The 21,151-nt window shown below is 34.1% G+C and overlaps 1 long non-coding RNA gene across 1 annotated transcript; it reads left to right on the plus strand.

The window, feature by feature from the left end:
• Nucleotides 1-9,442: 9,442 nt before the first annotated feature.
• Nucleotides 9,443-11,135, plus strand: LOC123559051 (uncharacterized). Its single transcript, XR_006687872.2, has 3 exons — nt 9,443-9,818; nt 10,230-10,329; nt 10,679-11,135. It is a non-coding gene; the product is annotated as an uncharacterized LOC123559051 (long non-coding RNA).
• The last annotated feature ends 10,016 nt before the right edge of the window (nt 11,136-21,151 follow it).

Below are 21,151 nucleotides of genomic sequence, written 5' to 3' on the forward strand. Positions count from 1 at the left end.
CCCCACTTATTTCTACGGAGAGTCACTAACAAACCAAATAATTTATAATAACTCTAAATGTATTGCTTTATCTAATGAGGAGTGAGTCTTCTGACAATCCTTTTAAATAAAAACTCATTTTTCATTTTTCGTTTGACATTAATTTTACGCATTCGGGAACTTTGATTGGATTCTGTTGCTGTAATAATTTGTAGACGAACCCATTTGCTTTTGTTACCCTTTATGTATATGTGTTGTGTATTATCATGTGTTCAGAGGCATTAAATTAAGATTAAATCAACACAAACTCCATTCAAGATAATCAAAATACTTTAAAACATTAAAATGATACATTCTGGTTGAGTTATAGTTCTTACTTAGTTGCTATGTGCAAAACACAAGTGGTAATTCTCTAGTTTAAAACATTAATCATGGTTTTTATTGCATGTTGTATCTGATAACAATGTCAGGCATTTATTTTAAATGTGTGAAAAATGTGCTAACAAATTTTTACAAGTACGGGTGAAAAAAGTGGTAACAGCTGTTTAACTTTCTTCGTGTTCTATACTGTAACTGTTAGTCTAACAAGCATTCCTCTTAAAAATTAAGCATTTTCATCATCTGTAATTATATTTATGATTGTGAGAACCGATACAAAATCTGCTCTAGCCAATTATATTCATGTATGTATGTACCTACCTTAATTCTCGATAAATCGTTTGTTATTTTGTATAAAGATGAAATGTACCAGAATGAAACGCAAACATGATAGTATTAGAACAATAAACATCACATCTTGTTTAACAAAGTTGAATTTCTATACATAGTTTCGACACATTTATAAACATTTAAGATCATGGAACTAAATTCTTTGAATTTGAATGTTACCTCAGGTGGTGGCTGTAAAATGCCTCCCCGTATTTGGACTCAGTGCTACTATGTTTTCTGGGATCGTGAGAAACTCAATTAATCTGTATGTATGTATCTATTATAGTTCCGCTTAAGCGTGGGAGGTGTTGCACCTTTCTAGTACCTATCATAAACAGACTACTATTGTTTTTGTTGCTTGCATTATATGCATCCAAATGATCTTGTTATTGATTTTATCTAAGAAAAGTGTATTGCTATGTCGATATGTCATGGTAGATGATAAAGAAGATTTGAAGAGTAAAAGAAACATATCTCTATATTTATCAGCTTGAGCTTTGACAAGGCAATGACTGTTTAGCTTCAACATAATGATACTGATTAGAGACAGAATATAACGCAAGAAAAACACACCGTTACAAATTATTCCAATGTTCTTTATTTGTTTGTTTTCATTGTGTGCATATCATAATATTTTCGAAGCTTAAAAGTTATGCTGCAATTCAAATATCTCATTTAACACATCGTTAGAATAATGTAAACAGAAGAAGTGAATTTTTATCATAACATTGCCAATAAAGCCTTTAACAGTGTAAAAAACATTTAAATAATAACAAACACTATTTGGCTGCATAAAGTTTCTGTATAAAGAAATAAAATCGCATTATAGATATTGCATATTAACGCGTTTCTCTTGTACTTCAGAGTATTTTTTGCCAGTCTGATGCTCAATGAAATGTTTAGTGCGCATTTGATGACAGCTGTTAGTTATAAAGCTGCTATTGCGGAATGCCAAAATAAATATACTGACACATTCCGCCGAATAAAAGTTAAAAGTTGCGAGACCTAATCAACACCTGTTTGTCCAAATGTGAACCACAGAACAAGATAAAACCTATTGATTGCGACAGATCTTTCAGTTGAATTTCAAGGAGTATGGTAATTATATAGATAAGCATACCTTTAAAACAATTATAGAAACTTTTTACTTAATTTTTTTACCAAAGGGCATTCAAGTTCTTATACATTGTTCTGAAACGATAAATAATTTTGGTACACTTGTTAAAAAAAGATGTAGTCCAATTTCCATCTATTGTGTTTTTGTCAACATTGTAGTATTTCATTATGAAGAGCACACAAAGACGGGTAGGGTCACGTAGAATAAATTCGAAATTTCTCAGTAAAACTATTTTATTTTAAGATTAAAGGTTGACTTTTTAAAGTTTTAAAGCTCATAAGGTGGTTCGTATATACCTTATCGTCTATCTACATGACTGAGTAATGTTGATTCACCAACATTGATACGCTGTTGGAGTGCTTTTGGGCATTTGTGTCTTACAGCAAGTAACTGTAGGTTAAACTGACGTCACTTCCTTTTCGTTTTTACTGACAATCAGTCTGTTATTTGTACCTAGACGTTACTAATTAATATATGCTCACATGTGCAACAAACTATAGAAGAAACAGCTTTCTTATTATAAAATATTGTGAGATGCATGTAGTTTGTTTCATCATGCTGATTTTGTTAACATTTTACGTATAATGTGTGATTATCCAAGTCAACATAGATCGGAAACTCTCTTTTTTTCAATTTTAATACAGAATCTATTAAATTGTTTTATTTGAATTTTTGAAGTCAGTGCAATTTTAAGTCAGTTATTATTCTGTAACACCAAGTTCTAACTGTTGTACCCAGTATATAGGACGAACTGTATAACACGGGAACTTGATAAGACATGTATAAAATTAATTCAGGTATATCTGGTGTGTTTGCTAACATATATAATTTAGTGTTAGCACTAAATTTAAGTGGAATCATGCGCATTTTTCAAGTAAAAATCCAGCTGAAATAGATGTGTGTGTAAAAGGGTGGAGGAAATTATAGTGTTTAACCCAATATGCACAGCATCCGAAATGCACAGCATCCGAACATTGCTTTTATAAAACATTCACCAGAAACACCTAGTGCAGTTAGTTGTAAATCATGCAACTTAATAATGTATAGCCACAATCATACAGTCATATAACAGCAGATATATACAGATACATATAAGAAATACAGAAAATCATACATGCATGTTACAGTAAATATATACAAATATACTTTGTAGGAAAAACACTAGCTGTTTTAATGAAAAATTAAAGATGATTAGTACGTAGTACTACAGAAACATATTAATTAAGGATCATCCTGGTGCTTCAAAGAATTCGTTAACAAAATGGCATTGTACAAACAACCCGAAAAATTAAATGCGTTTTCTGAAACAAATGCTATCTGGGATATGTAGCGTTAAAAGTAATTACAACAAAAAGATAAAACCCTGAAATATCACAGATGCAGCATTATTTTCATTTTGGTAATTTCTAAGACATTCGAGGAAAATGGGATTGATGTTTTAATTAGATTTTGATGCAAAGAGAATTTTAATACTGTCTTTGAATTAAACACATCGATTTGACATTGTTTGAAGTTACACATAAAGTTTATATACAGATACAATTTGTTGTAACTGTATGACCCAGGCATTGAAGTTAACAAGACTCGAATGTTGATACACGGGATTACCACTTTGGTCAGATATGTAATCAAACTCAAATACATTTAATTATTTTCGTTATATGTAATGGGCAGCCTTATTTACGTTTCATACATTAAAGAAGAGAATATTGCAACACCAGGCCCAACAGAGAAATGTATACGTGTGAACATTGTATCATAAGGTGAAAGAAATATCTCCAAGAACAGCAATGTAAATAATTCTCTTATGTGCCGACGTACATATTATATCATATATCATACCAAAATCTATTGACTGTAACACTACAACACACTTTACACACGTTTCACGTGCTACAAGTCGCTCTATGCGACGCAACCAGTCATCAAGTCCTTACAGGAGAAGCGTGTCATCCAACAGAAACAGGTTTTCCCCGGCTTCTATAAATAGAAATCGGGAAATACCAGATCGTGGACGCGATGTTAATAGGTAGGATATTACGGAGAAGATCTGTGTACGCTGTGCGTATATGAACATCAATGGATTGCAGACTCAACGTACAAATAAACTGAACTCAGATTTTCTTAAAGATATTTTTCTTAAAAACGATATCATTTTGTTTACAGAAACATGGACAGATGCGTCCTCTGATTTACAGGTCGGCGGTTTTGAGCATTATGTCCTTCATAGAAGTGATGTAAAAAGCAGTGCGAAACGAAATTCAGGTGGTGTTATAATATATATTAAAAATGATTTCGTATCAGACGAAATTTTGGTATTTACTTCGCAGGATGACATTATTTTGGTAAAAATACCTGGGATAAAATTGTCATTAGATAGGGATGTTTTTATTGGTCTTTTCTATGTTATACTGGATAATAGCAGTACCCAGCAAACACACAACGTTAAGACAACGTTGTGTTTTAGTTGTATGTTAGTTGTGTTATTTTACAACGTTGTGACAACGTTGTAACAACGTTGAGAACTATTCAAAATAGTGATTAGAAATGTATAGGAGAAAGTCCTATGCAAGCAATGTGTGAATGTACTGAAAAGACCCTATAAAAAGACACACTGAGTTTTTATCTGAATCTTGTAAAATCTACAACGTTAGTACAACGTTGTGCAAACGTTGAGCTACAACGTTGTGTATGTAACAGTGCTGTAACGTTGTCACAATGTTGTAAAGTAACGTTGTCACAATGTTTTACTCAAGTTTGAATCACAACGTTGTTAAGGTAACGTTATATTAACGTTTTTACAATGTTGCCAATTTTCAGTGAAAGAGTAGTTATGAAAGTATATTCAAAACCGACAGTTGCCTAGAAAAGCCTGCCTACTTGCGGAGCTACCGACGTCGCCTGCTCAGCAGCTGTCAACTGCCTCATATGTGAACTGCTTTGCTACTCCCTTATATACTAATTTTTTTCGCTCGATTGTGAAGAATAAAGCTTGAGTCCGAATCCGGGAAAACCTTGGAATGGCGTTTAATGAGGACGTTAACTGCCATGACTCCCTGGTAAGCAGCCGACACCTTATCTCCAACACCAACACTCCCCTTCTGCCGCAAAACATTGCCAGTTATATAGGTAATTTGTACAGCATATGCTGTATGCAGGTCTAGAATTTTCTCTTTTTTTATGGACATTCTGTAAATATATTTACAATCCATAAATCTGAAGATTTTTCAGTATAAATTTATAGACTGGTTGAAAGAGATCTGTTAAAATTACAATTTAAATCATAACTGCAAGTTAAAATGAAATTTTTCACTCATTACAATGTAGATTAAAAACATAGAAATTATTTCATACAGATGGATCACTTTATTTTTTTCACATTTTCCAAAAATTCAAAGTTGTCAATATTGACAGAAAATCACACAAAAAAACCCCTTCTTATGCATTCTAAGTTTAACCCTGCAGTTTTGACCAATTTTTAGAAGGATAATATGCCCCCTGCCCCCCACCCTACCCCCGCCCGATCATACCTGGGACCTACGCTTAAGCAAATTATGTATTTATGAGGGTACATCAGAAATACTGATGACCTGAACTTCAAACTTCTGAAAAATAAGCTTGTTTCTTGAAATAAATTAGGTTAGACCTATTTTAGTGTCAATATTTTGTTGTTGTTGTTGTTGTTGTAGTATTTCATTATGTAAAGCTGATTTCGTAGCGATAGGTTCGAATCTATATTTTGCCATTATAATTTCGTTTATTTCAATTTAAGTTGTCGAATATACTGTAACATCATTGAACATAAATATTTTTTCGTAAATTTACTTCGAGTATCTCCTTCTTAAAAAGAAACGTTGATTCGGATGTAGGCCTACTGACACCTGAATATCTGCATGCGCGCCGAATGTTTACAAAGTCCGTTAGTATTTTTGGTGTCTCTCGGAGTCGGTGATACTGTTACACATTAGAACAACCTTTCAATTAACTATCGATATATCTGGTGTTTTACGTAAGACTGAGGTAAGTACATATAAATTAATACTTATATACTCCATGATGATATAAAGCTTTAGTAAAAATATTTATATTAGCACTTTAAAGAAAAAAGAAATATCAATTTTTTTTGTGCTTTTCTGTTGTTCTAGTTGTACCCCGATCGGGGTATATTACCCAGAATGATGTAATTTACCCCGATTGGGAGATGTGCCCAGACTGTTCACGGGATCTACTTTTCAGATTATATAATATATTTACAGCACAACAGTGGATGTTAAGTGCTGTGTGGCGGCCATAAAAGTCGCCCTGACTTCATCTCAGTGTTGATGTATTTTCTGGTCCTTCGGGATCATTGATATCAACTTATTTAGATTTGAAGATTGATTACTGCTTAAGCCGGTGATAGGGGGCGTGGGCAGTGTTACATTATCCATAACTGCTCATGAACAGACTCAATCAAACTGAGTCTGCAATTTTCACTGTTTGTTAAAATTGTTTTGTTCTCGGGTGCTTCCAAGGGATCTACTTTTCAGATTATATTTATATTTTTAACTATATAAGTATTAAATCAGAGCTTCAGATAAGCTGCGTACTTACGAAAATAAATTTTCAGAAAACCTGATTGAATTAATAAAATTAACACAAGGATGTATCTAGCCGTCTGGGTTACCGAATGCCTAGTCTGAGATTTAGCCGATCTGAGATCCCTTTACCAGACGGCTAGCAAATCCTCAAGGATTTTCTAACCATCCGGTAATAGATTTCCTAATGAATAAGTAATGATACCTGTTATTTACTGAAAAAATACAGATGTCGATACTTGTCTGCAAACAAAACTTTGTGTGAATACATACTACAGATTTACTTTTAATCGTGCATGTAGATACGAAGACTTGCATGTCAGTACTGAGGTCATATTATAAACTCATTCTAGTATGAAAGCTAAGTAAGGTTTCTTTGTAAATCTTCAGGACTTTTTACATGGAGAGGTGACGATTAACTTAAATGGTATGATCCTCATGCCAAGTGGGACAGGAGAGGTCATACAAATGCATGTAAATACCGAAACTTGCATGTCAATTCTAGGTGCATCAAACATAGTAAACTAACTAAAGTCTGAAAGCTATCTCATGTTCCTTTGTCAATCCTCAGACCTGTTTACATGGAGAGGTGGCAGATACCTTAAATGGTTCGATCCTCATGCCAAGTAGGACAGGAGAGGTGGTACATATGCATGTAGATACCAAGACTTGCATTTATAATGTAAATACCTAAGTACGTCATACATAGTAAAACCAATTCAAATCTGGAAGATATCTCATGTTTCTTTGTCAATCCTCAAGCCTGTTTACATGGAGAGGTGGCGAATACCTTAATTGGTCCAATCCTCATGCCAAGTAGGACAGGAGAGGTGGTACAAATGCATGTAGATACCAAGATTTGCATGTCACTACTTAGTATGTCATTGTAAACTAATTCAAGTCTGAAAGCTACAGTAAAACCAATTCAAATCTGGAAGATATCTCGTGTTTCTTTGTCGATCCTCAGGCCTGTTTACATGGAGAGGTGGCGAATACCTTAATTGGTCCGATCCTCATGCCAAGTAGGACAGGAGAGGTGGTACAAATGCATGTAGATAACAAGATTTGCATGTCACTACTTAGTATGTCATAGTAAACTAATTCAAGTCTGAAAGCTATAGTAGAACCAATTCAAATCTGGAAGATATCTCGTGTTTCTTTGTCAATCCTCAGGCCTGTTTACATGGAGAGGTGGCAAATACCTTAATTGGTCCGATCCTCATGCCAAGTAGGACAGGAGAGGTGGTACAAATGCATGTAGATACCAAGATTTGCATGTCACTATTTAGTATGTCATTGTAAAGTAATTCAAAGTCTGAAAGCTACAGGAAAACCAATTCAAATCTGGAAGATATCTCGTGTTTCATTGTCAATCCTCATGCCAAGTAGGACAGGAGAGGTGGTACAAATGCATGTAGATACCAAGATTTGCATGTCAGTACTTAGTATGTCATTGTAAACTAATTTCAAGTCTGAAAGCTACAGTAAAACCAATTCAAATCTGGAAGATATCTCGTGTTTCTTTGTCAATCCTCAGGCCTGTTTACATGGAGAGGTGGTGAATACCTTAATTGGTCCGATCCTCATGCCAAGTAGGACAGGAGAGGTGGTACAAATGCATGTAGATACCAAGATTTGCATGTCACTACTTAGTATGTCATAGTAAACAAATTCAAGTCTGAAAGCTATATAGTAGAACCAATTCAAATCTGGAAGATATCTCATGTTTCTTTGTCAATCCTCAGGCCTGTTTACATGGAGAGGTGGTGAATACCTTAATTGGTCCGATCCTCATGCCAAGTAGGACAGGAGAGGTGGTACAAATGCATGTAGATACCAAGATTTGCATGTCACTACTTAGTATGTCATTGTAAACTAATTCAAGCCTGAAAGCTATTACATGTTTCTTTTGTCAATCCTCGGGCCTGTTTACATGGAGAGGTGGCGAATACAATGTACCTTAAATGGTATGATCCTTGTGCAAAGTAGAACTAAGAAGAGGTGGTACAAATGCATGTAGATACCAAGACTTGCATGATGTAAATACTCAAAGTACTTCATACAATATAGTGAAACTAATTAATTTATTTGGGTTTTACAGCACACCAACACAGTATAGGTTAAAAAAACCAATTCAATTCAAATCTGAAAGCTATCTCATGTTTCTTTGTCAATCCTCAGGCCTGTTTACATGGAGAGGTGGCAAATACCTTAAATGGTTCGATCCTCATGCCAAGTAGGACAGGAGAGGTGGTACAAATGCATGTAGATACCAAGACTTGCAGGATGTAAATACCTAAGTTTGTCATACGTAGTAAAAACCAGTTCAAATCTCGTGTTTCTTTGTCAATCCTCAGGCCTGTTTACATGGAGAGGTGGCGAATACCTTAATTGGTCCGATCCTCATGCCAAGTAGGACAGGAGAGGTGGTACAAATGCATGTAGATACCAAGACTTGCAGGATGTAAATACCTAAGTTTGTCATACGTAGTAAAAACCAGTTCAAATCTCGTGTTTCTTTGTCAATCCTCAGGCCTGTTTACATGGAGAGGTGGCGAATACCTTAAATGTTACGATCCTCGTGCCAAGTAGGATAGATTAGGAGAGGTGGTACAAATGCATGTAGATACCAAGACTTGCATGATGTAAATATTTAAGTATGTCATACATAGTAAAACCAGTTCAAATCTGAAAGCTATCTCATGTTTCTTTGTCAGTCTTCAGGCCTGTTCACACGGAGAGGTGGCGAATACCTTAATTGGTATGATCCTCATGTCAAGTGAGACATGAGAGATGGTATAAATGCATGTAGACTAAGATACCAAGCTTTGCATGATGTAAATTCTTAAGTTAAATTCTTAACGTACAGTTATGTCTCCTAAACTGCTCTCTAAATTTTCAAATAATTTTACATGCACATCACCATCATGAGCGCAAGGAACACGTGCATTTACATGTTACTTTGACCTTCACCTTGACTTGAGATACTATTTAAAGTCAGTGTCTTCAGAAAATAAGCAATTTAGGTGCCGTACGATATGGAGGTATTCATCACCTTCAGTGATAGCTCTAGTTACTTAAATTTTAAAGGTTTAATGACTGAAATTGAATCATTTGATACCATTAATGGCATAAAAAGTTTATTCAATGAGTACTGTCTTGTTCTTATAATGCGATCTACTTTTGTCAATACGATTGCTGTAGAACTGATTGGACCTACATATTGACAATAGTTTAACTGTTGTTCTGTTTCCTTTTTACAGTCCCAATATTATTGCGCATTCGGTAGCAAAGATGTTGACACCACATGTCGTCTGATGATGACTTACCGATCGAATAAGGTTTGGTCATTGTATTCCCTGAAAGGAATGAGAGGAGAAAAGGAACTGGAAGACCTGGCTATCTGCAGGCCAATGCTGGCTGCAGGTCAATATTGAGTAAGTTCTGTATACTGTTACAGTGTGGAGTAAATTTGTTTTTAACATGTCCAGAGAAAGAGAATAGGTAGCTTGGTAATTAAAAAAAACAACATGTTTAGAATATTGATAACATAAATCATCATCACTGACAGGTATTTTTTGGGGACAATTCAGAAAAGAAAAAGCTCAGCTGGGCCTCATGTTCTCAAACCATTTTTCAGTCTCATTTGTTGTTTTATCTAAAACATCATAATCAAGCGGGAATCCATTTAAATAGCTATTTTAGATAGTTTTAAATTTCATTTTTGTTTCATTATATGATATAAGATTTAAATTAACATGTGAGCATGGCGCCTAATGTGGATGCCTCTTTTGTGATAACGGCAATTTGATTACAACTTTTACACCACTGTTATGATTTTTTTTCAGATGCTCTTATGAAAACTCATAAGACAATAACAAAAAAAAGAAGCTGAGGATGCTGTTTTTAAAACATGCTCCATTCAAAAAAGGTGGATTGAAATTTAAGGTAGGCTTAGATTCTATTCTTGGATAAGTCAGAAAATTAACAACATTAAATGTAACTTGAGCTCTTGATAATCTTCAGCTTTACTTCTTTGTTTTTGGTGTTGCACTAAAAAGGTCAGCATAATTTGATTTAGGTTTTACTGCAGGATTCAGGATGGTTGAACTGATATAAAATTAAAGAACCAAATCTTCATCCTTAAATTTTGCTTAAAACATAAATTTAAGTTTCAGAAACAATTTAAACAAATAATGTGTCTTTGCTCCAGAATCATTCTATCATTGACATTGTTTTACACAAGTACTTAATATTAATGAATTATATTAAAACAAAACATTCAATATTATTACAGAAAGGTGTGACGGTTGCGTCTGCTGCAGGCAGGGAGGATTTGACTGTCAGCCAGAGGATTTGGAGATATTCTGTAATGTCTTTAATGTGGACTTGCGTGTGATTTAAGTTTTCACAAGGGCTTTAGTGTGTGTGAAAGTATGTCAGTTTTCAAAATTGAGCTATGTCAATTTGCTCAAACTACATAACTCAAAGAACTTTGAAGCGGTCTTGTTGACGTCATGAGCTTTTGTTTAATACCAGTATTGGTGATATAGGCCCATGATTATATACTGTAGAAAGTGAACAAGTTCACTGCTCGATACAGATAGTCATATAGCCTGATCTCTGAATGATATTTATGAACCAAAAGAAGGCATAAAATAAAAACATACAGTAGTGATTTGAATTATTGATATTGTTAAACTAGATCTGGGCCAGTATTCATAAAGGATCTTAGTAAAAAAAATTATCTAGAACTTAATATTCTTTGAACAGTCAAGTCAAAAACTTTTCACGCTCTTTAAATATTTCACAGCATGACTCCAAACTTGTATATTATACCAAAGAAAAATAGATTGGCAACTTGAAAGGCGTATAGAGCAAATCTCAGCAACATCACATGGCAACTGAATGAGGTCTCCTTTTAGTAAGCATATTTGATCACAATTGATCAAGTCAGCAAATGCTTTGAAATAAGAAAACTTGATTGTGTATAATGCTAATGGTACCTTTTTAATAATGTTACTAGTATTTTCTACACAGGAAAGCAATGAATTTTTGATTGGAAGTCTGAGAAATCAACAGTTGTTGAAAAATGGACTCTATTCGGTTTATTACGCGCCAGTGTAACATTAAATACTGACCACGTTGAAAATTGACCCCATGGATCCTTTTCAACATTGAGAATTGACCCCGTCAACATTTCAACATCAAATTTTGATCAAAGGGTCCTTTTTCAACGTTGAGAATTGACCCCGTCAACATTTCAGCATTAAATTTTGATCAAAAGATCCTTTTTCAACATTGAGAAATGGCCCCACCAACATTTCAACATTAAATTTTGATCAATGGGGTCAATATTTAATGCTACACCGGCTGTACCGCCAGTTTAATACTTCAGTAAGCATCTGTTGATTTGATCACGACTGATCAAATCGGCAAACACTTTGAAATAATATAACGCGCCAAGGTCAATGTCACCAAGGTGTTATAGTGACGTCTTTGGTTATTTTTAAGGTTAAAGTTTTTCGGCAACCTTTGTTTTTCTGTCATAGCTTTGTTATTATTGCTTATATCTTTCTGTAACTTTACATAAACATTGTCCAGTATACAAACAAAGTATGTACAGGGGGTCGGCCCATTATACCCAAGGTCAAGGTCACCAAGGTGTTATACTTAGGTTAAGGTCACAAACTTGTTATACTTGGAATTATTTTCATGTTAAATTTTTTGGAAAGCTTCGTTTATAGACATACCTTTGGTACTTTAAATAGATAGTGACCACTTTATCATCATCATCTGCATGTGTGGTAGCAATCCCAGTAACTCTAATATGTGTTCTTGACAGAATTATGCCCCTTGATGTGTCTTCCTTTTAAAGTAGAGGTCTCCTGTTGAGACATATATTCATTTTACTGTCAAATCACCGAATAATGGAGCGCGCTGTCTTACGGACAGCTCTTGTTGTTGAGACCCTTAGAGAATTTCAAATTTGTTGTCGCTCTGATGTGTTGCACACAAGTCGCATCCATATAACCATGGTCAAGGTCACACTTTGGTCAAAGGTCAAAAGAGAGTTTATTCTAACACATTCTTTGTTTATTCTTTTACTATTTTTTATCAGAAAATCAAATTATTGATCGTCTGTGTTACTTAAATTTTGTTTTTCTCAAAAACTGTCAAAGGTAACCATTTGAAACTTGAAAAACTTGTTCACTTTTACACATTTTTATACGCCCAAAGGGACGTATTATGTTATGACGCCGGTGTCTGTCTGTCCGTCCGTTAGCAATTTCGTGTCCGCTCTGTAACTCTTGGACCCCTTGAAGGATTTCAAAGAAACTTGACACAAATGTTCACCACATGGAGACGACGTGCAGAGCGCTTGTTTTGGATGACTAGGTTCAAGGTTAAGGTCACACTTAGGGGTTTAAGGTCATATAAGTGTGTTTCGTGTCCGCTCTGTAACTCTTGAACTGCTTAGAGGATTCCAAAGAAACTTGGCACAAATGTTCACCACACTGAGGTGACGTGCAGAGGGCATGTTTTAGATGACTCGCTTCAAGGTCAAGGTCACACTTGGGGGTCAGATGTCATATATGACTTTGCTTTGTGTATATTGCTCTGCATTGCAGTGCTCTTGTTTTTATTTGGCAGATCCCTTTTTTGTTCTCTTACAATAATTTTTTTGTATTACTTCCCTTTTTTGTTACTATAAATAGCTTATTTTGAAACTTTTTTATTATTTGCCATAGGGAAAAACCGAGACCACTTTTCTGTGGTACAACATGGATGGTACCTCCAATTTTTAGGTGTATTTTGACATAACTTTACCTGGTAAGAATTTTTTTGTGGACTTGGAATTTTTTTCTGGATTTTCTTCTTTTTTTTGTTCCTGTCCTTTGGGCTTCAACAGTCAAGTTCTTTAAATTTTGCGCCCATCCTCTGATGTAACCCTTCGGGTGTATATTGCCCCGCTTGGCGGCGCTCTTATATTCATTGCAATGCAGGTAACCCTGTGATTTGTTTTTACAGAGTAAATACCTCTTACTGTCCGTCAGTCTCCAATTTCTCAATACAGTGTAACAAGGTATTTTTCTTCTTTACAGTGGTGACCTCATTCTGTTGACTAGGTGACTTTCAATGATTTTTTTGTTGAGCTATTGCCCTTTTTCGACCTTGAATTTTCAGTTGTTTCTTTTTTTCAATCCAATTACCCAATATCTTATCATAGGTATTGACATGATACTAGACATAATTTATTGTGATGACCCAATTTGTTAGACAAGAGGAGGTAACTCTATCAAGGATCATTTTCTAAGAATTATTGCCCTTTTTATATGCCCATTAGAAAAATTGGATGTATTATGGGAACGCCCCTGGCGGGCCGGCAGGTGACGTCCGGAGCATATCTTCTTCATGATGCATGGAGGGATTTTAATGAAACTTGGCACAACTGCTCGCCATCATGAGAGGGAGTGTCAGGCACAAAAACCAGGTCCCTAGGTCTAAGGTCAAGGTCACAATTAGAGGTCAAAGGATACAAGAATGAAAACTGTTCGGAGCATTTCTTCTTCATGCATGGAGGGATTTTGATATTACTTGGCACAAATGTTTACCACCACGAGACGGAGTGTCATGCGCAAGAACCAGGTCCCTAGGTCTAAGGTCAAAGTCACAGAGGCTAAAGTTCAGATACAAGAATAACTGTCTGAAGCATTTCTTCTTCATGCATAGAGGGATTTTGATGTAACTTGGCACAATTGTACATCATCATGAGACGGAGTGTTATGCGCAGGTCCCTTCTTTAGAATTACTTCCCTTTGTTGTTACTATAAATAGCTTATATTGCAACTTTTTCGTTACTAGTCGTAGGGAAAAATCAAGATCACTTTTCTGTAATGCAACATGCATGATACATCCAATTCTGAGATGTATTTTGACCTGTCTCTATGACCCCTATTTATTTTGGGGGTCACTGGACCTGAACATGAGAAACAATTTCCATTTCATAACTTTTAAACGAACCACTAGGCCCAGAATTTTGAAACTTAGTCGGATGATTGGACATGCCAAGTAGATGATCCCTTTTGCAGCCAACCATCATTGTCTCTTTGACTTTTGCTCCTTTCCCCTATTGACTTCTTGCCTATACGACTATGCATTTGGGGAGACATGCATTTTTCTTCAAAATCATCTTCTAGTTCACCTTTGCTGAACTTGCCGCTCATGAAGTCCGTATTTACCTTGTTCCTGTGGGCATGTCATTGTATTAGATTTTGTTATCGTTAAACTACATAAGCTTTTTTGTATTTAATTAAATTGAATTATCGTTATACTACATAATCTTTTTATAATTTTGGACTTGAATTATCGTTATTGTTAAACTATATAAGTTTTTTGTATTTGATGGATTTAAATAATTGTTACGTATGCTTTAAACTGTATTGTATTATCAAGGGGTGCAGTATTCCCATATACTGCTTAAGGGATTACTTTCGTTGTTTCTGAACTTAACGAATATTTTAGTAAATTTTATAATTAGATCTTGAATTAAAATATGTAATTGAAATTTTGTTTTGCTTATTTATTTAAACATGAGCTGTCAAAAGTAGGTTGTATTTTGGTGGTTTCACAACGTTAACCAACAACGTTGTCACAACGTTGATACGACTCCACATTTTTACGTTGTCACAACGTTGTATCTGACCGCAACACAACGTTATGTCACAACGTTGTCGCAACGTTGACACGACTCCACACTTTTACGTTGTCACAACGTTGTTTCTAACGTTGTCACAACGTACAGCACAACGTTGTAACAACATTGTCACAACGTTATTGTGCTTCCTGGGTAGACAGTCTGTTGTTGAAAATAATGTGTTTGATAGATTGGTTGATTCTGTTATACATGTAGAAAATATCTCAAATGACCAATGTTATTCCTGGATTTTTGGCGATTTTAATGCCCGCACTTCTACACTACCAGACTTTGTGGCCGATGATAACGTAAATAGTGGCATTAATGATAATATATTACCGGATGATTACGAAAAAGACTCAGTTTTAAATCGTTTTTCTCAAGATAAGGGGCATGTGAATAGTAACGGAAGATTATTACTCGATTTTTGTAGACAAACAGGATACAGGATTGTAAATGGCCGAAAGGGAGAAGATTTAAATATGGGGAAATATACTTTTGTAAATAATAGGGGATGTAGTGTGATAGACTATTTATTATGTAAACCTACTTTGTTCGATAGTATTCATGATTTTAAGGCTGATTGCCCGAATATATTATAAGATCATTGCCTATTGTCAGTGACCTTTTCATTTGAAAGTACAGAGTGCGAGTGCAACCCGTGCACTACACAATGTGAATACATGTGTCCTGATTTTAAGTATGTATGGAAATCTGGGTTGAAAGATCAATATATTGAGTCAATGTCAAATGCTGAGAATAAAGAATTATTTAATGTTTTATCGAACGATATATCATCTAGCTCTTCACCGTCAGATATTGACAACTGTATACAAAATGTTTTGAATCTATTTTTAGTGATGTAGCTTCTCCTTTTATTAAAAAGATAAAAGTAGGTAACGAATCATCGACACAAACTTTTGAATTTAATCAGCCGTGGTATAACGAGGAGTGCTATGAGAAACAACAGTACTAGTTGTTTTACAAGTGCTTGAATAAATACCGAAATTATAAAACTGATGTAAATAGAAAAATATGGTAAATGCACGATCCGAATACAAAACATTGTTAAGAAAATGTAGATTTAATTTTGATAAAGAAAAACCAAATCAGTTGTTGAAATCTCGATACAAAAATGCACGTCTATACTGGAGCATGTTAAAGGAGTCTACCGGGATAAAACAATCAAATATACCATTGTCGGCTTTTGAGCAGTATTTCAAAATTGTAAATAATCCAAATGATAGATGTTTCTGTCTAGATGAAGACATTACCCAGTTTGTAAATCTCTATGGAAAAAAATGAGTTCAAGGTAATGTTTCAGGAACTGAATCGTCAAATTTCCATAGATGAGATACATGTGGCAATTAAAAAATTAAAAAATTAAAAACTAATAGTAGTGGCGGACCAGCTTTAATTATAAATGAATTTTTATGCATGGCAAACATATTCTAGTACCTGTTTGGTATTCTTTGTTTAACAAGATATTTGAACTTGGATACTTTCCTGAACGATGGTCAGAAGGGTATGTAATACCCTTACATAAAAAAGGGAGCATAAATAATGTAGAAAATTACCGTGGTATTACTCTGCTAAGCTGTATCGGAAAACTTTTTACTCGATTAATAAATAACAGATTGAAAGCTTGGGCGGAAAATTACAACGTTTATATCGAAGCTCAAGCGGGTTTCAGGTCTAAAATGAGTACTGTAGATAACATATTTGTATTGAATGGTTTAATTTCACATGTTTTGAATCAGGGGAAGCAACTCTACACACTATTTGTGGACTACACTAAGGCCTTTGATTATGTCGTAAGGGAAAATTTATGGTACAAATTAATACAATTAGGTTTAAGAGGTAAAATTTTAGACATAGTTAAATCTATTTATACATCAGTAAAATCTAGAGTTAAACAGTGTAATAAGTTAAGTGAAGAATATAGTTGCATGCTAGGCATCAGACAAGGGGAGTGTTTATCTCCCTTTTTATTTTCCATGTTCATTAACGACTTAGAAGATGTATTTATAAATAGTGATGCTAGTGGTAGAGATGTTAGTATGTTTAAGATACTTTTATTGCTTTATGCAGATGATATGTGGTATTTGCTAATTCAGCAGAGGAATTACAGAATAATATTAACCTATTACATAATTATTGTGAGACTTGGAAACGTAAAGTAAATGTTGATAAGACAAAAGTAATGATTTTTAGAAAAGGTGGAATTATTTCTAGAAATACGGATTTTTTATATGATGGCCAGCCTATAGAAATTGTTAACAAATTTTGTTATTTGGGGATTACATTTACCTCTGGTGGTTCACTTAGCACAGCGCAAAATACGCTTTCTGGTCAAGCACAAAAGGCTATATTTAAGTTAAATAAATATTTACATAAATTTACCTACATACCGCCAAAACACCCGTTGGACCTATTTGATAAGCTTGTATCACCCATATTGAATTATTGTTACTTATTTAATTTGTTAATTATTGTTATTATTGTTGTAGTGAAGTATGTGGTTTTGTTAACGATCCGTCAGTTGAAAGAGTACATTCAATACTAATACATTTTGCCAGTCAATTACGCGTTTACGAGTTTCCTCCCATAGGTTACAGATTGAGGCAGGAAGATGGGTTAGACCAGTTAGTATTCCTGTAAATGATAGAAAATGTGTTGTATGTCAAACACTTGAAGACGAGTATCACTTTGTATTAGAGTTTCAAATATTTAAGGACTTAAGAAAACAATTCATACCAAAAAGATACTGGCACAGACCGAATATGTTCAAATTCGTAGAACTTTTAAATTCAGAAAATTCAAAATATAGTACGAAATTTAGGAAAATTCACACATAATGCATTTGAAATCAGAAAAACAATTTTGTAGGACATTACATTTTCAAAACATTTTGCTTGCATCTTAATTATAAATATTTAGGAACGACTTTGTTTTAAGCATCGATTGTGTGCAAATATAAAAAAAAACAAAAAAAAAAAACTCTTACGCTTTCGGTTTTCGGTAAGAGCTACCAAAAGAAAAAATATATATATAATAAAATAAATAACTAAAAAACCCTGAATTTGTGTACTATCTCGTCGGAATGAAACTCATTCATTTATCCTTTGTCTTTTGTCTCCTTTCGTTAAAGGTTAACTGTTTAGTTTTGTTCTGTTTTTAGTCACATATCATCTTTGTTATTATATTATATGTGTTACATAATTATATGTATGTATATGTAAGATTGTGAGTGTAATTTTCTTCGTAATCATTTAATTATATACTGATATGTGCCACATGTATATCTGTATAGATAGGTGTAATATGTGTTTGTTATTGTTTTCATGTATGTAAATGTATCTATTATATACCGATAACAATTTCTAAATTTTGCACTCTTTACACTGTCGGTATTTTGATAATGTCAGAAATATCTAAGAGTATCTTTTTTATATATACTGAAGGTCAGGTAAAACAGACACTTTTGGAGTAGTTACTGCCACGAGTCCCAAATTGTTTAACAATTTACAATAAATGTGTTTTGTTGGTTTTTTTGTGCATTATTTTCAATAGTAAAAAAGTTAGAGGACAGATTTTTTCTCATTGCTATTTCTGACCTTCTCCGGAACAGAATTTTTTAAATTCCAATTAAAAAAAATTCGCATAGTGTGATGTTCACCACTGTTTTGCTATATCTTGTATTATGTAAATTATATGTCATCATGGGTTTTTGTAGCCTATATGAAAGTAATAAAGTTATCTATCTATCTATCATATTTTATTAAATCATTATACAATATTTGCCGCCATAGGACACTAATTGCTGATAGGTAGTAAACGATGCTTAAATATGCAATATTTTGCTGTGACTTGGTGAATACTATATTTACTCGACCAACATCAAATTCCTAAAATTTTCGTTTGTCATTTAACTCTTAGGCGGTATGAGTGCTTAAATGGTTCATCTAACTAGTCAAATATCAAAGTAAATGGAATTAATAGAAAAAGAAATATGTCGGATTGGCTTCAAGTGAAACCGCGAGTATCTTATACAATAAAGGTAGCTATTTTAGAGGTGCACTGTAGGGTAATTTCTAGTTTTCGGATCTTGTTTTATAAATCTGAAATCAGCTTAAATGTTTCACAAAAAAGTATCCTTATCAAATTCAAAGTGATGTCTGTTGCGCCGTCTTTATGATATTTATTTTATATATCCATGTTGTCAATTGATAAGTTGTCAAATAAAAATGATCTTTCAGCCATGTAAATTATATCATCTATGAAGACCCTGAAAAAATGAAAAGTAGCAATGACAACTGATACCGCGTACTCATTTTCAATTCCTCACGTGATTTAACTGTTTATCCTTCAAAAAAATTATTTAATTATGGACATATTGAAGGACGTTGTGACTTTAATTACTACGACAATACAATTTAGTGCGGAGCAAGAGGTTGTTTTGTGCGAAAACACTAATTGATTAAACCATAAAAATCCAATTACTCTGGCATCGTTTGTCATAGTTACGCTCTCAGATATTAAAAAGATAAGAGCCGTTCAGCGTTCTTGTTTTATTATTTTGCCCAACACTTCTTTCAGCTGTCACACTACAGTTATTGTATGTTGTATCAGCTATGCAGTTAGCAGGAAGTAATGTGCTAGACATATTGTAAAATATAAAGTTAACACAGCTGAGGTATCTTTTGAAGATCGCTTTGACTTGTGATAACTCCGAAGAGACAATTGGTAGTTGGGACGATAGCTGAGCCATTTGAACACCGGATCAGCAGTCACTGTGTCTTAAAATCCCTAGCTCTGTCATTTTACGGCTTTTATCAGTCGTCCATTTGTATATGAATATTCAAATATTTAGCGAACACATTTATTCTAACTGTAAATAGATAAGCTGACTTTGCAGTTTTGATGCTTGCAGGAAAAAGTTATTTTGCCAGAAACTTGGACATTTTAAGTCAGATAATGTTATTTTGATTGTCCGAAAAAGTGTAGGAAACTCGTAGGTTGGACAAATTCCTTGAAATTGTTTTATAGTCCTGAATTATTGCCAGAAGTCATTATTATAAAATTGAAATAATCCTGTTCAAGGTTTATGAAACAGGACGGTTTTCATATAAACTGGCAGCGACCGCTTATAAAATGTTGACAAACATATTTTTATAAAAAAACCTTAATAGAAATAGGATATAGGTCGTTGACAAAAATAGAAGATCGCCAACATGTATATAGAAATGCTATTTCAAGTGTTTCTTTTCACGAGTCATCTCTTGACAGGGAACGCAGATTCGGCTAGTGTCGCGCAATGGGGGCCTATTCGAAGTCAATATCAGTGTCTGACCTTTAGCGGCTAAGGATAGCTATTCTGCCTGAGCATCACCATGATCGCTTTTGCAGGTAACACATATTCAGACGAAGATTTTTTCGGGAACATATAATCATTCAATTTAGTAATTACTGACAACTTCATGAAACTATTACGAAACGTTTATAGTACCTTGTCTATATTAGAGCGTTCAACTCAGTATTTCGGAGCACAAACAATGGCATTTATGTGCGTTTTAATTTCAGTTACTTGAAATTCCTTCAACTGTTCCACGAACAAAATGCAATACCAGAATTAATGTACTGTAAATATTGGCAATTTAGAATTATTACAACTCAACAAAGCAACTAGTTGCTGACATCCGTTTTAGAGCCAAATGTAATTATCCTAACGCGCAAAGTGCTGCACGCCAATTAAACTTCATACCGCACTTAGACCAGAAAACATATAATTATCATGATTTGCCGGTAAACAAGTATTGTATTCTGTTATGTCAAAGATAGATTTCATCATTAACAACACGCATTAAGGGCAGGGCCAAGCATCTAAATATAAATGATGGCAAATTATAAATTTGTAATGAGATCATCTGATGCTATTAAAATCGTTGCGATATATATATGTGTGTGTGTTTTCATTGTGATACCAGGACAAATGTCTAAGCAGCATAGATTAGTTAAACATAATTTTCCTACAGTATGTTATTTTTCGGCAATATACAAAGAAACATTTAT

This window comes from Mercenaria mercenaria, chromosome 5 (genome assembly GCF_021730395.1).
Source record: "Mercenaria mercenaria strain notata chromosome 5, MADL_Memer_1, whole genome shotgun sequence".
NCBI lineage: Eukaryota > Metazoa > Mollusca > Bivalvia > Venerida > Veneridae > Mercenaria > Mercenaria mercenaria.